Source organism: Hirundo rustica, chromosome 5, assembly GCF_015227805.2.
Source record: "Hirundo rustica isolate bHirRus1 chromosome 5, bHirRus1.pri.v3, whole genome shotgun sequence".
In the NCBI taxonomy this organism is placed as follows: domain Eukaryota; kingdom Metazoa; phylum Chordata; class Aves; order Passeriformes; family Hirundinidae; genus Hirundo; species Hirundo rustica.
In genome coordinates, this window is record NC_053454.1 from 42,532,076 (window position 1) to 42,548,308 (window position 16,233).

General features: G+C 37.5%; 1 long non-coding RNA gene across 4 annotated transcripts in view; it reads left to right on the forward strand.

Moving 5' to 3' along the window:
• LOC120753566 (uncharacterized) overlaps positions 1 to 13,970 on the forward strand; it is a 48,300-nt gene extending 34,330 nt beyond the window's left edge. Inside the window, exons 3-8 of one of the 4 annotated variants that reach the window (XR_005701153.2) lie at positions 4,675 to 4,761; positions 7,038 to 7,157; positions 7,606 to 7,953; positions 10,848 to 11,202; positions 12,731 to 12,800; positions 13,437 to 13,970. This is a non-coding gene — a long non-coding RNA (uncharacterized LOC120753566). Of the gene's footprint in view, positions 1 to 4,674; positions 4,762 to 7,037; positions 11,203 to 12,730; positions 12,801 to 13,436 lie in introns of all 4 variants that reach the window. The other 3 variants (XR_005701151.2, XR_009207860.1, XR_009207859.1) reach the window with 3 other exon arrangements.
• The last annotated feature ends 2,263 nt before the right edge of the window (positions 13,971 to 16,233 follow it).

Genomic DNA, 16,233 nt, shown 5'->3' on the forward strand with positions numbered 1-16,233 from the left:
ATGTTCCTAAAGAGTTGTCTACTTGTGTTCCTTTTTGAGAACTTTTTGTCTTCTAGATTGAGTATTGCATATTTAAATTACTATTTTAAAGAATGGAGCTGATTTAGAAATTCTTACATTGGAAAAATAGTTGTAATTGGTTCCACTCTCTCTCTCTCTCATGTAGTTACCAGCTTTTTTTTTTTTTTTTTTTTTTTTTTTTTTTTTTTTTTTTTTACCTCTTAGATGGCTAATTGACAGTTAAATTATGTACAACTAATATTTTGGCAAATATTAAGTTTTAAAAATTCTGCATGCATCACCCCAGTTTAATTATACAGATGAAGAGAAATGGGGCACAGGGAGTAAAAGCCTTTTTTTAAAATTTTGTAAGGCCATTTCATGTCTAAAGGCAATAAGCAACCATTCAGACTTCTGGTCTAGAAATGAAGGCATGCCTTCTTTTCAGCTTTTGCTAGATTTTTAGTACATAAGTAAATTAGCATTTATATTAGATTTTGACTGGTGTTTCTTCCTATCTTACAGTTCTCTTCTTCATGGCATGCTTTGGGCATCAGTTACAGTTCAGGATAAGAACTCTGTATTCTGAGCATAGCTTTCAAAATTATATTCTGCAGTGAAGCTGTTAAAAAAGATAATAGTCACGGCAAAGAGTTTGAGGTACAGATGAGTGTTAAAAACATTGCATGTCCATTTTTTTGGGGTGACCATAAACCTTTTGTCAGGTTAGGAAGAAAACTTTAGAACTGTGGCTTTTTTGAAACAGCGTGAGGTCGCTGGGAAAAGAAATGTTTACAAATATTTGTATTGAAACAAACCTAAATACACAAACATCTTAGCTTTGCATCTTCCCTTGTTTTTACACCACCACAGAAAATAGACTTCAAGCTATCAAAACAAGCAGAAAACCACCTCTGTTTTGGGGGACAGTGGGTTGTTTGTTTCTTGGTTTGTTTAAACATTATTTTATTAAATGCAAGAGAGAGAAGAAAGAAACTGCATTTCTGGTAGGTTATGAGGTAGCTGCGTTGACCTGTTGCTGGCAAAGAACCAGAATGCAGAGGTGGTGGCTGTAGTAAATGATTTTACTTTTTAAATTGCCTTACATCTAGGACTCTCAGGGGAGTTTCTGAACCAAAATTGTCTTCACTCATCTTTAGTAAAGATAGATCTTTTACCTAGAGGAGATGTGACCATCTGCATAGTTAAGTTTCTAGGAAACCTGGAAAAAGCTATATAGACAAGCTCTTCTAAACAGCACAAATTAAAAAAAACCCCCTCATTTCTTGGAGGGAAGGATGATCATTTCTATGATGAAAAATTATTATTCTTGTAAGTTTTGAATTCAAATTTTGTAGACATGTAGAACTCCAAACTTATGTTTATGTAAAAGCGTTCCCATTTTGCTTCAATTATGTTCTATCTATATAAATGGTTTTATATAAAAAATGATGATGTAAGTGTCCACAGTTCAATCTCATGTGTGTAGAATAGTGTCAACAGGATTTGGCAAATACTTTGATACATCCAAGCATATGGTCTGCGCTTGCTTTAGTCTGATAACTGATAAAAGGGAGTCAGCTCTGCTGTAGTATAGGTAAGTACAGCACTGAAATCCATAGAGCTAGACTTCTGCAGCATTAAAAAAGGACCACATCCCACAGGAACAATGTTGACAGCTCATCCTCCATTTCAAGGGTATTGGAGCATATTTCGTAGTCTGTCGAAGGTTTGATGAGGATCTGGGATTTTTCTGCTTAAAGGACCCTAGAGGGCCAAATATATTTACAGAAAAGGGATATTAATATCAGGTCTTTTGGACATCAGGCACTCTGTATTCAACAGTGCAAAAACCAAGGGTGGGCAGAGAAAGGAAAGAGGTTTTACAACTGTGTTTTTTATATAAAAGGACATTGTTTACTGTTACATAAGAACATAGTACTAAAGGGAGCCTTAAGGCCGTGCAACTGGTGAAAGAGGGATCATTTTCCTTCGCATATTCCCATGACTTTCCTGTTTCTGTGCCTCTGAATATAATAGTGTCAATTTAGCCAGTTTGCATGTCAAAAAGCATTTATTTTATTTTTCTAACTTTGTAAACGTGTTCTCTGCAGTGAGAATCTAGATCTATATGAAATAGGGAAATGAGGTCACATTGTCAAACTCCAGCTAGAGCCTTAAGCACTGGGTGTATGCATTCTTTGTTATCTTTCTCTTTTATGAGACTCCAGCTCTGATATGTCTGGGTATGAGGAACATCCCAGTAAAGCATAACAGAGCACACCTCACTCATGAGTCCCATCAGCACTTTCCCAGATGTGGCCTGAAGGCTGTTCAGGGTATCCTGAACTATGGGGCATTAACAGTATTTGGTCAACTCCTCTGTGCTTAGGTGGCATCTTGGAAGTGACCTGGTCTTCCTTGAAGGTCTGTGGTGCCTGCGTGGTAGAATCAGATCCCATGAAATAGGAGTAGGTAGGATCTGCTGAGGACCTGAGCCTTGACATCTGTTGAAGAGAGTACTGTGGCAGGGAAAGCTGTATGTGCGTTCTGGTAAGGATTAGAGTGGTAAAATTGATTGAAGGCTTCTGACAGACATATCAGGGTGGATTCATTGCATGCTTCAATTCTACTGGAAAATGTTCATGAATCTCGCCAAGACATGTATCTGTTAGATTCCCTTCCTCTTTTGAAATTTTGAGCTATTCATGTTACTGCAAACTGGATTTCCACTGATGTTACCTTGCAAGCAAGTAATTCCCAAAAGGTGAACTGTAGGGGTGAATGAATATTGAAAGACATGATCTCTATAAACATGAACTCTTTAGCAGGTGATTAACAGGAAAATTCAAATCTGGTTCTTGACCTCTTGAATTGAGAACTCTTTCTGTTGAAGCTGATGTGGGACTGCTGCCATCTTCTCCATTGCTAACTATGAGTGGAATAAGCTGCATGAGTGAAAATAAGTGCTTCAAGGATCTTTAGTAAAGATATTGCTATGTATCATGACACTAGAGTTCAATTAGCATTTATGATTGGGGATTTTGTAAATTAGGTTTTGAGCTACTGTGACTAGAGGGTCTTTAACCAGAAAACCGTATTGGAGATTTCACAACAGTTTTGAAGTTGTTAGAATGTTTTTCAAAATGGAAAACCAGTTATATTTTGTTTCAAAAAAGAAGCATAAGAAAAAAATACCTGTTTAAACAGTCTCTGCTGTCAGAATTTCTTACTTCTTGACTGTGAAGTGCTATATACACCCTGGAACTGAGAGAGAAAAAGAGCAAAAGGTGGAATATTCCACCTCTCAAGTGGATGAGCCATATTTCATGGTTCTGGGAGTCACTGTAATAGGAAGCCTGTTTACGAAAAAGAGGATGAGCTATGGAAGAATAGGGCAGGAAAATCAGCTTCTTGTAAAAAAAAAATCTCAGCAGTAATGGGAGAAAAACTGACATCAATATTGCACCTGGAAAAAGCCAACAAGCTTGGAGTCTCTTGTGTGAAAACTTCTGGAATTATGGTAAAAAATGTGTTGCCTCTCACCTGATGTCTCACTGAAGAAAAAAAAAAAAAAAAAAGAAAGCTTTTCATCTGAATAGTGATTGGCAATAGGAGCTCATTTTCTTTCCTCTGTTTTCAGCCCTGGGAAGTGTACTCCAGAATCCTGTGTATCAAACAGCTAAAGCTGAACCTGGAAGGCATAAGAAAGGAAGGGATCATCTTTTTTGCTTTAATGTTTCTAAGGCAACTGTCAATGAATGAAGATGATTATTTTTTAAATATCTTCCTTTATTATAATAATAAAAGAATAATTAAATATCTTTATTTTTATCAGAAAAAATATATGCCTAGCACGGGGGAAATTCCTTGGGGAGAGTAGAATTAAAATATTTTGGGTCCCATAAAATAATGTAAAGCACAGCATAGGATGTTAGTAATAATGAGAACTGACAAAATTCTTACTTCGGATCACAGACTGCATTCTGTGTTACTGAATGCAGTGGGCTACCTAAGTCATCACCCCATCTTGCCAAGCTTCATGTTATTAAGTAGCAGATGCAGTACTGGAAATGAAAGAAAGGGTCATTAAGGTTCTGTAAGGGTGAGAAATGCAGCCTTGATGCAGCAGCCGCTGCCAGCTGTTGCAGTCTTGTGGGACAGTGGTTGTAGGGGTAGTTCTGTAGACATTTCTGATCAGGTTGTCATTAGGAGAGGGTGTTATGGATGGATTTGAGTGTGCTGTGTCATATCTTCAGATTTGCAGCATGACAAGTTCTAAATGAGATATGGTTGCTATAGGAAAACTAATATTTTTTACATATCTTTGTAATGTACAGCAAGATTCCATTCTTTTATCAGTAAAGATAACCCTAATAGTTCTAAAGATTGTGAACATGAACAAGGAAAGCTAATGGAAATTTAATTTACCAGGCATTTTGAAAACAGAAGAAAATGGTAGTGAGTGATGCAGATTTCTGCAGGATGCTACAGCATGTTATGCATTTTTCAAAAAACCAAATGCAGAGCATTTCTTTGGTGTCCCTCCTGTTAAGATTTAAAGCAAGATTAAAACTGGTGGGTTGCAGTACTTCTGCATAGTTAGTTCTAGACATATGCTGCAATTTCTCAAGCCGATACGCAAACCCACTCTTTTTAATCTTATACCTTTAGGTTTTGTATCAGAACAGGAGCTGACAAATTCAGTTTTCCCAGGTCTGATTCAACATCTTCATTTGGAAAGTCTGCCTTACTCATAAGGTGAGTACCTTATGTTACATCATATACTGTCCCAGTGTGTGTTTTTGTCGTTTCAGTAACGTACCAGCATCCATGTGTGTAGTGGAGGATGAGGATCCTCAGGCAAGGTAGAGGCCTAAGAGGTGGGCTTTCTTCTGCATATTATTGCATATGGCACTCCATTCTCCAACAACATGCACAATTATATTTTTCTGTAAAGACGGTAGTAGAAGAAAATGTCTAAACCTACGTTTAAATTTATAATTGCATAAGAGATGCATATATCAGAGATGTTTATTAACAGTAACAAGTTCTTGCTCAGCTTGTTAAATCTAAACTCTGCAATCTTTAAAGTCAGTTTGCTCATCCCCTGCTCCCCTTCCCAGAGCCTAGCTACCTGTCCCAGTCTTGCTTGGGACAAGTTTCTCTCCTGGAGTTACAACTTTAGCCACATCCAGTGAATTTGGACATAGCAGGGAGGAGTGGTTTCTTTCTCAAATCCTGCTGCTTTCCATTCTGTAGTGTGTATTTGTGGTTAGGAGTGAAACAGAAAAGCCATAGCAGTTGGCTGCTGGATGTGTTGCCAAAAGATAAGGAATTTATAAGTAATTTTGTCTGAAATCTGTTAATTGGAGGGAATAAATGGCTAATGAAGAATACAGGAAGGTAAGTGATTGTTGAAGCTTGTAAATGTATAAGAAATGTCAAGTCACATAACATAGCACTTAAGGAGAAACTGTAGGAGCAGAGCTCATTTGAGAAGCTTTGTATGTTTAGCCACTCACAGAAATAAGAATAATTTTGTGTGGAGTACAAAAAATGCTCCAGAGGTCTCCACTTACGCTGCGCAATTCAGTCACACCTGAATTCTACTTGATGTTCTTCAACTATGGAGACTTAATACTTGGTCTTTCTAAGTCATGAAACACATTGCAGGTCTGTAGAGGAAGGGCTGTTTAGCAAAATGAAAAATGTAGGTAACCTAGGTCTCAAAACACCAGGTCTATTTTATTCTATTCTTAATATTTGGGTGATCATCAGATAAAATTAACTGATCAGCTAAAATAACATTTTTAGGCAGAAATGTTAGAGATTTTACTACTTTTATCTACTTAAAAATGGACAGAAAACAAATAACAGAATAACCTAGCGTTATGTAAGTTAGTTCATCTAAGTTAGTTAGAATTTGGAAAAAATAATTATTACAAAATTTGTGAATAAGCATGGTCTGTATGTGTCCTGTCCTGAGCTGCCTTAGCTGACTCATAAAACACAAACTTAACCGTGAGATTGATTATTTTCTGCGTATTTAGGTAACATTTACACAATAATTGGTCATGCAAATTCCTTTTGCTAATGATTTTTATATCACTTGGTGTAGCTGTTTCTGTATATTACTATGCCTTGTGCTTTAGGACATCCTGGATGTACCAAAGAAATGCTGACAAATCAGATCGTCCAACTGTAAAGTTCTCCCTGTGATCCCTGCTTCTCTGTTATGGTTTACGTTATCACAGTACCTCTAATTTAAGGTCTCACATTTTTTATAGAGGGGAGTAAGAAATATTGCTTAAATTATATAGCCCAAGGAAAACTAGCATGGGATAAAACATGATCTAAGGCACACAAACAACTGCTAATTATTTCTATATAAGTAGCTGGTAGGCATGGGTTAAGGTAGGCCTCACAAGGTAACTGTGAGGATAGCCTACTTAACTGTTATTAAGTGCATCAAAAACTTTTAAAGTAAAGAAATATTTGAAAAAGTCCAACAGCATTTTTTTTTCCTCGTTCCCCTGCTCCAGCCCCTTTCAGTTAAGAGGAGAAAGGAGAATACCATCCAAGTAAACTAGTCCCAACATTTCTGTAATACAAAGAGAAAAGAGGATTTTTATTGTTTTCCATTTTAAAACATTTTTATGGATTGGAGTACCAGTATATCTCTTGTTAGATCTCTTGTTAGCTGTGTTTCATGCCAAAGGCTTATACAGTCAGTACCAAAAACCTAATAGAATATAATTTTAGTGTGTACTATTAAATGTGAATATGTGCACATTGAGGACAGCTCAAAACTTAATTTCACTAACGTTAATAAGAGCTTATAGAATATAGAAATAGAAACAACACTAGAAAAAGGAATATTTTCCTAGGATAAGAAGGTTTGTAAGGAGACAGTGCTGGAAATAAAGTATTTTCCTCTTCTCCTTTCATTGATCTGACAAAAGCATTGCATGTGGTAAGCACATTGCTATGCTCTTTGCAGCCTCACAGAAAATCCTTATCTGTTTAATTTGTAGTGGACTTCAGAACTGCTTCATATGAGTACCAAAAGAAGCTCAACAGACTGATACTTTCCATAGGATAACTCAGTGTCCATCTTGTAACTAGTCTTGGTTCATGCTGTCCAGTACAGTGAGGTACATGATTGCTGTGACCCTCAAAGAAGCATCTGGATTTTTGAAATTCACAAGTGTCACTCATTCTCTCCAAATAGTCTAAAAAAGCTAAATGGACAAGTTAAGAATTCTTGATTATAGACATACATATGCTATCCACTCCAATTTCTGATTTACAAGCACTGGATCAGAAAATTATTCTTCTCCAGACAGCTTTTAATTTGACTGTCAGATGAAAACTTAAGGCTGCTAAAGGGAACAACAAAAGAGTGTCTGTTGACTCTATAAACTGAATGCCTTTTCTGAAAGCTGCTTGTTCCTTTGGGTAATCCTGAACGCCTACTGAGAAACGGACCCAGGAAAAAAAAAAAATAAAGGCATTACTGACAGGCACTTTCAAGAGAACTGTAGTCTGGCATCAGGCTCTCCACCAGGTCTGTTAAGGTTTTGAATTTCATTTGTCATGCAGGAGAACTCTTTAGAAGCTGGACAGAAGATAAGACAGAAGAAGCTGGAGGTCTGCTATGTCCTCTCTGTACATATACAATGAAATGATCAGTGGCAGTGTTCAGACCTTGCGTTCACCAAGGCGTTACTGACTAAAGTCCAGCAGTGAGAGACCAGAGAAGTGGTCTGTTTGAACTGAATGCAGGTGCTCGGTTCCTGTGCAGTGAGGTCGAGTGAGTCACCAGGAAGCACAGTTACTGCCAGAGAGGTTTCTGAAGCTGCAAATGTGCTCCTGATGGCTTGCAGCGCAGCACCAGACTCTTCAAGATCCCAACCACGCGTAACAGTGCAAGCAGCCTGGCTTTTTGAGGTAACACACGGGTTTATCCAAACTCTTTGACTGGAAAATCATTGAAGTCAAAGGCTGTGCCTGGCAGCAGGAGTGCCTTGGCTCACAGACTGAATGGCAGCATAGGTTATTTAATGCCTGTGTACTCACCAGCACTTGATTCACCTGTGCATCACAATGCTCTCTTCCTCAGCTTTGAGAGTTTTCCTCTAGTGACATCAAGAAGTATATTAACTATTATATGGTCCCTAATTTTAAACTTGCATCAAATTGTAAATTATAGGCTTCTGACTATTTGAGTCACAGGTGAACCTATCAAAACCACATTTGCTTGCAATATAAGAAGGACTAAAATTTTATTCTCCCTCATGAGATCTCCACAGAAATTTCAGAGTTGGGAGGGAAATGTGAAAATTAGATGTGAAATTACACAAGGTTCTCTGCTAGATGTGTGTGCGGCTTTTTGTGAGAATTTAGTGACTTGAATTATCTTTTTTTTTCCGCTTCAGGACAACACTGCATATGTTTATTTTAATATGGTAATTGGCAATATAAATAACAGACTTAAACTGGCAGTGAATGTAAATGTGTGCTAAGACTGAACTATGCAAGACAGAAGCTTGTTTTTATGTGGGTAGTTATCTGCAGCAAAGGAATGGTATGAATTGATTCAATAGCACCAGTGTTTTGAAGCGTTATAGCAAAATCTGCCAAAACTACTTCTGTCTGAGATCTGGGTCCCATAAATACTACTTTCTCTAAGTCCTGAGATAGTACTTTTATATCTTAGATTTTTTTTTACCCTGAGTTTACAGCTAAAAACAGGTTTTGCAGATCTCTCTCTATCTAAGAAAATGACTAAAATATTCCAATTATGTGTTCGTTAATATATTGTATTCTAAATATGAAAGATGCCCACCATTGTTCAAACAAGACAAAAAATTAGACTCTCTACCTTCAAGTGCTTACAACCTTTGGATCTTTTCCCTCCTGAAGCAGGGTTCTGCAGTTGCCTGTAAAAGGTGCAGGACTCAATTCTAAATCATCCCCAAAAACATTAAGGCTCTATTAAATAAATGCACTTTTTCTAAGGAGCTGAGGAAAAAGCCACAAGTCTAACTTATTCCATATAACTGAAAGGGTGATTAAATGTTCCAAATATGCAGAAGTCAAATGTCCCATTTCTGCTTTAAATCTTTTCCTTTTATAGACTGTGGGTTAGACTCCCTGCTTTGAAAACCTGTGCTGTTTAGGAACAAGAATTTATTTACAGTTTTAAAAACTTGCAACTAATCTTGGATGAATAGTCTGAATTAACCTCTGGCAGAGAAATTGTAATTTCTAAGCCAACACATAACTGTATTTTGCATTAGTTTAGGAATATTGGGTACTTTGAGGGGTTAAGAATGAAATATTTTCCATGATTCATATCTCTTTTAGCTTAAAAAGTCAACAACTCTATTCCAGTGTAGCCAAAAGGGGTTTTCAGTCCAAAATGTCTCATTGCTTGCAATTAATTTGGGCTCTTGCAATTAGGGTTTTGTATCCCAATGCATTAATGCATGAAAGCAGCTGCACAATGAGTAGTGCCACATGTTTGAACTAAAAATAATCTGTGTATATTGTTGCTGTGCAAACAGTTGTACGTTTTGGTCACTGAAGTTAATCTCTGTGTTAAAACAGCAGAGACACATACGAGATGCAAATTGTGCAACTGTGAGGGGACAATTGTGTGTGCCTGCTTGTGCCACTTACCCACCCCCTGTCCCTTTTTGTCTTAACAAGTATGCTGAATCATGTCATTTAAATACATGGAAAATTACATTAAAACTTTTAGTGATAACCATACTTAGGGAAATGGAAACAACTTTATTTTCCATGAAATAAGGATTTTTGAGCTTACACAACTGGCATGATGCTTTAGGGCGGGAGGAAAAAGGCTGTGCTAGTTTAGGATGAATTCTGTCTTGCAGAAGTATCTATGGAAGAGGGTAAAAACCCTTTCAGCTGAAAATGGCAAGCTTTCCAACTTTCTGAGCTCAAACCTTCCACCGTGCTGGTTTTGGCTGGGGTAGAGTTAAATTTCTTCACAGTGTCTGGTACAGTGTTATGTTTTGGATTTGTGCTGAACACAGGGTTGATAACATAGAGGTTTTTTTTATTGCTGAGCAGGGCTTATACAAAGTCAAGGACTTTCCTGCTTTTTGTACTGCCACGACTGCAAAGACATTGGGGGGAGCATAAGAGGTTTGGATGGGATACAGTCAGGACAGGTGACCCCAAACACACCATATGACATCATGCTCAGTATGTAAAGTGAAGGGAAGAAGGAGGAAGAGAGGACATTTGGAGCGATGTCATTGGTCTTCCCAAGTAACCAATACATGTGATGAGGCCCTGCTCTCCTGGAGATGGCTGAACACCTGCCAGCCTGTGGGAAGCACAGGCTTGTTTTCCCTTGTTTTGCTTTGCTTGTCTGTGCTGCTTTTTCTTTCCCTACTCTCTTTATCTTACCCACTAGTTCTCTGGCTTTTACCCTTTAAATTCCGTCCCCAGTCCTGATGGTTGAGGGGTGAGTGAATGGCTGGGTGGTGCCTGATTGCTGACTAGGGCTAAACGAGTCCCATGGCAGTGTTTTGTGGCACCATTGAAGAGTTTTTTTCCTTTCAAGAAACTCCAGGAAATTTATTCTGATCCTCATCCTGGCAACATTCATGAGTGGCTTGCCAATGGGTGACTCCTTTATCCAGATTTAGATTAACCTTTGGGTCTCAAAAAGCACTTGCTTTTGCTTCCAGCCTTGCATCTTAATCTCTGGTCCCCATTCCAAAGTAAATTATACAGAGGAAAATACTATGTCTAAGTTTTATTTGTTTGTTTGTTGTTGTTGTTTTGATTTGTTTTGTTTGCTTCAGTTCTGCGGCCTGTGTCTTACGCTGTGTACGCTGGTGGGTGTCCAGAGCAATACTGCACTAGACCAGAGCCTGGGTCTTCACATGTGCTGGGAGCAGCTGGCAAAGTGCACCATAGTGAAGGACACCGTACCACGTTCCATTAGAAGATAACAGGGCTGCCAGCTATCACTGCAATAGCATCTTAGGCATGTTGTCTGTCTTTGTTTTCCAAGCTTCAGTACAGTGCAATGTACTTGGCTGCCAACAGCCATAACTGACAGACTTTGGCTGCTGCCTTTCAGCACGGACTCTATCTCCAGTCAAAGAGTTTGGATTATAAAGTTCTGGTGGAAATTATGAACCTCCATTCCTGCAAGTAAGTCATGATCTTATTTGATGGGATGCAGTTGCAGGTGGCTGTTGATCACCAAGCAAAACCGGAGCAGTCTGTGCACAGGTTGCCCTGTCCGAGCACAACAGAATGGAAATACTGGTGAAAAAACACACCCAGTTATAGTACTAGCACATAATTTATAAAAAGAGGATAATGTAATTATGACTTATAAACTAGGCGCTTTTAACCATTTACCTGTCATTAGATAGATACCTAATGTTTTTAATAGTTCTCTTATGTTTGTTAAGTTAGGTTAATTACAATGTATTATCAAGCTGATACACACACTTTCTGGTTGTCTTTTTCCCAAAAATGCAGCGTCAATTGAATACAGACAATGGAGAAAGAGGGGCTGGGATCCTGCAGCTGAGCACACAAGAAATGCAGCATAGAGATAGAGAAGTTTTAATTTCCCACTCAGAAGGAGTCAAGAGAGGAATTTGTTAAGTCCAGAGTGTTAGCTATAAAGAGACTTTGATTTGTGATTAAAGAAACTGATTGCTATTGCAAAACTTGACTATTTGAGCCAGAAAGAATGATGGTATTTGAGTAGGTTTTCCTCTTATTTTAGACATGGTCTCTGCCTTTAACTCTGTGTTCATTTCTTCCTTTAATTTTTTTCCCCGTTTGAGAGTGAGACAAGAGTAATGTGTGCCCATGGAAGAACTTGCATTGTACAAGGGTTTCTACTCCATGTTGGCAGACAAGTCGATGCAGTTCTGGCATCTCATTTGCGCTCATTTGGGTTTATTTACTGACAGTAAACAAACAAAAAAAAATAAGCAAAAAACTGTGAGATAGCAAATATTTTATTTGTACTTTTGCCAAGATGTGCTTGTGGTACTCTGTGCCAGGATTTTCAGTAATGATGGCATGTGTGCTCTTCTCCCTTTGGTCATAACAACTAAGCTCATTTATTTTTATTTAAATTGGCTATTTTAGAAATGCTCTTATTAAACCTGCTTCTCTTTTCTAGAATAATAACATGGCTGTGTGATTAAATCGAAAGTTCATACTGCAAAAAAGATCTTGTAGCACTAGAAAAAATGAGGTATTAATTTCATAGTGTATTATAGATTTCTGTGTTTCTCCCTTTCTTTATCATAGAGTTTGTTTAGAAAAATTTTAAGGTAGGTTTGGCTCTAGAAATTTCAAGGATCTGAACTCTGGATTTTTTAAAAAATATTTTTATGGGGAGAGGCTTAAAGACTTTATATGACGGAGGAGGTATGACCAACCCTGAAGAAGGCTTCAAACATCAGCTTTTATTGCTTTCCAGAACAATCTTTTATGCCCTTTATCTTACATGCATTCCACCTGTGTGCCCTATCTACCCCTCAGTGATTGGTCAGGTATACCTCAGCATCCCATGTTTCTTTACCTTCAGTACTGTTCACCTACACTGTTGTAGCCTGTTAGGGTTTTTTTTCCTTCTTTTTAGTTTCTCTCTTTTTTTTTTTTTTTTTTTTTTTTTTTTTTTTTTTTTTTTTTTTTTTTTTTTTTTTCCCAGAAGAGGCACCAGTCTGAAGTGTTGGGATAAAAATGGATCATCCGGAAAATCAGATGGTGATCATCAGAAGGTATGTGACAACTTCTTAGCCTATTGTTCGTCATCTGTATGAGACTGAGAGTAGCCCAAGTACACTAATATTTAATATTAAATAGTAATTAAAGAAATAATATATTTAGCATTGGGAGTGGGAACTGAGAAGCAGTGCTTCTGTCACTTCCTTTCTTGGACCGCAGTTCATCACCGTTTCCTTTGCTGACTGTTCCTCAGGCTGTATGCATCTAGCACTCACTGCTGCAGACACACTGTCTCAACAGCAGAAGCAGAATGTCCTCCCTCATCCTCATTTTCGTACAGCAATATCCACAGTCTGACCAAAGTCAAACTTTCAGGATTTTAGATTCAGTGAAAACTTTTTTGTGAATCCCTAGCCCCTTCATATATGTTATAATCAAGAGAGTTTTCAGCTCAGTCTATGTATCAATGCTTTTGGCTATGCTCAATTATAGAATATTTTTAGTCTTCATTTTAGCTTTGCTAGTAAATAAATACAGTGGGTGTTTACTCATAGTTACTTAAACATATGAGCTACTGTTCTTACCTCTCTGCTGTTTTTACTGCCCTGTACTATAGTGCTTATATGCTGCCATCTGATTTGCTTTTTTTTTTTTTTTTTTTTTTTCCCCCACATCGTTGGAAAACTCAGCCTTGAGGAAAATTAAATGCATCTGGAAACATTCAAAAATCAAAACTCAGACACAAACTTTGAAGAGGAGGGCTAAGTACTAAGGCATTTCAGTTTCCTGGATAAAGCAAGTAATACAGAGGTTGTAAAAATTGCAGTTTTGAATTCAAACACTTAAATTCCATTTCACGCCCACATTAGTCACCTGAGTCTTGCTTTTTCTAAATAAATAATAAGGGTTTTTTAGCAAGTATTCTTTATTGATATACTCATGTTCCTAGTATTGTAATTCTCTGTAAAATTGAACACAGACATAAAGAAATTATTAAGAAAGGTAAAATCCCTTTTTAGGAAAGCATCAAAATGCCAAAACAAAATTTAGACTCCCCCCAAAATCTTGATATCTATAATTTCTGGTGCATGAAGAACTGGACCTACTTAACTACTGGTTCATTTAGACTTTCAGAAAGCTGTAGTGTTCTAATAAAAATACAGATAATGACTTGTACTAAAATGGTGTTCATGTAGCTCAACTGCTATATGAAAGACATTTCTCTCCCCTAAGAAAATGTGGATACCTGAATCCAGAACAGAGGATGGAGCTTGGCTGCTACAGACTAGCACTTATTCCCTTCAGGGAAAGTATTAGCTAACTTCTAACTTTCTGAATATGAGCTGTGGCAAGAAGCAGAGGTGTGATAAATTACAGGATGACAGTGGAAGGATTTGGCTGAAACCCATAACAGAGGAGACTGAATGATCAAAGAGGAGTTCTCAGAAATTTGTGAGTACAGTTGTGCATTCGGTACTAAACGGAACACTGAGGCAGTGTGCTGCAATCTCCTGGTCAATTAGAAAAGATGGTATTGGAAGAAGAGACACAAATAATGAAGTAATTCTGCTCTGCACTGCACTATTAAGATATGATTTAAGTAATGGAAGACTGTTCAAGCCAGTGTATCAGGGTCAGAACTACCTGTACTTATCTCACTTCAGGAACTTGGGAGAGAAAAGAAAGGAAAACAGCAGATGTAAGGAAAGATTTTAAATGGAATGTTTAAAATGTGTACAGCTATTTAATTATTTTTTCATTGAAAACATTCAATGAAAAACTGGACAGTATCTAAACAATCTGTACTTGATCTCACTTATATTTTAGATGTCATGCTGTCAAAAAAGGAAATTTAAAGTACTTTGTCTGAACCACTTAACATTACTGTCTAGAAATATAAATTTGACTAAGAAGTAAGAAAATTAGTCTTCTAAAACATGAAGTCTCCATAGGGGAAATAGGGCACTAAAGATCAGTCTTGATTTCCAATGGCAGGTAACTGTTTGATGAGTAATATAGAAGGTTATTTTTAGCCAATAGAAAAAAAGTACCTCTGTTTTTCATTTGTTCAAGTGAAATTAATTATTTAGAGGCAATGGTTTTGCAGTAAATAAATTTATTTCTATGTAAATATAAAGAGCAGTCATTGCAGCAACTATTCACAGATCATAGTTTGGTGGTGGTTGTTTTGCTTGTGGGTTGTTTTGCTTGTGGGTTGTTTTGGGGTTTTTTTGACTATGAATCCCAAAGGAATCTAAATATAAATTGCATGGATCAATCAAAATTTGTTTCCTTTCTCTTTGGTGAACTGACAAGCTGTGAACAATTTATGAAAGAAAAAAAGGCAATTCAGCTGTAAAATGTGAACTAGTCAATTCACCTGATTGAAAGAAGGATGAAGAGAAGTATGGAATTCCATTGGTAGCAGTAATGCACATTATGGGGTGAAGAACAGGATACTCTTATGCTGATTAGAAAAAGTACTTTATAATAATAATAGAGCATTAACAGGTTGATTACTTTAAAACTTGCAAAGATTAGTGCTTTGTACAAAGGTACTCGTGGCTTTCTCCTGCAACACCTTGTTGCCTGATCATGGTTTCAGTCAGCTGAAATTGGCAATCCCTTCCAGGGGGCTGGAGACATGGACTGCTCTCTTCCTTCCTCATGCTCTCAACAAGTTATGCCTCTGAACTCCAGACTGACAGGTTCAAACGCTGTGTCACAAGAGCAGCAGGATAAAGGGTCTGTCTGTTCCTTTTTGTATTTGGGAAATTTCTCCATTTTTTACATTCCCAGAGAATCTCTTTTAGAGAGGGGGGGACCCACTCTCTGTGCACTATCATGTCAGGGCCTAAGGGTACTGGAGTCTACAGTTCAGAGTGCTCTATGCTCTAAGATACTGAGAAAGAAAACCCTACATCCATCCTGTCCTGTGCTTGGGAAATTTATCTTGGCTTTCTTATCATATGTTGAGTCAGTATTGAATAGAAGAATAATAATCCCAGTTATTTCTGTAGAGCAGAAGCTAGCCTGGCCCTTTTGTAGGAACAAAGCATTAATTTAGAGGCAACAGTTCCTCAGATTTGCTTGTGCTTGAGCAGTATATTTTAAGGCGGCTTTTTTCAACTTCAATCTCTGACCAGAAGAACAAGGGATAATCTATAGTTTGCAGAAATTATCTGAATGTGAACAGTGGCATATAGCCTAGGAGGAGTTTGGGTGGGGGCAGGGCAGCAAAGAAGGGTCTAGATGCTGTACTTAGAATCCAGCCTTCTAAATTTTATTAGCTTTATTAAGAGGTGAGATACAGACTGCCAACCCTTCTCAAAGTTTTTCAGTTAAAGCTTCTTTTACTTTTTTTTTTTTTTTCCCATTTTTTCCCCCCTCAGATTTAACCTCCCTTCTGTCTTACCTTTGCTGCTACTCTTCACCGGCATCGTTTTTTTCAGTCGTGGACTAGCTGAGAAGTGTAAAAATATGAGT